The sequence below is a fragment of the Mustela nigripes genome, chromosome X (assembly GCF_022355385.1).
Source record: "Mustela nigripes isolate SB6536 chromosome X, MUSNIG.SB6536, whole genome shotgun sequence".
Lineage (NCBI taxonomy): Eukaryota > Metazoa > Chordata > Mammalia > Carnivora > Mustelidae > Mustela > Mustela nigripes.
The window spans coordinates 1,329,664-1,329,950 of record NC_081575.1 but is presented as its reverse complement, the minus strand read 5'-3'; positions in this window follow the sequence as shown (position 1 = coordinate 1,329,950).

Below are 287 nucleotides of genomic sequence, written 5' to 3'. Positions count from 1 at the left end.
TTGCTGCTGTTTCTTTCCCCCACCGTGTCACTTGTCCCCTGACTTTGTAGTTTGGGGCGTGTGTTTGGTCAGGCAGACAGTTTTGGGTTTTGTGTCATCGGACTTTCCAGGCTTTTCCTTGTTTTTTTTTTTTAAGTCGCTTTATTTGCGAGAGGAGCACGCATGCACGCCCCTGTGGGGAGGGGCGGGGGGGGGGGGCGAGGGAGAGAGTGGATCGTCAAGCAGACCGCTCCCCGCAGGGGCTCCATCCCAGGACCCTGAGATCAGAACCTGAGCCGAAACCGAGA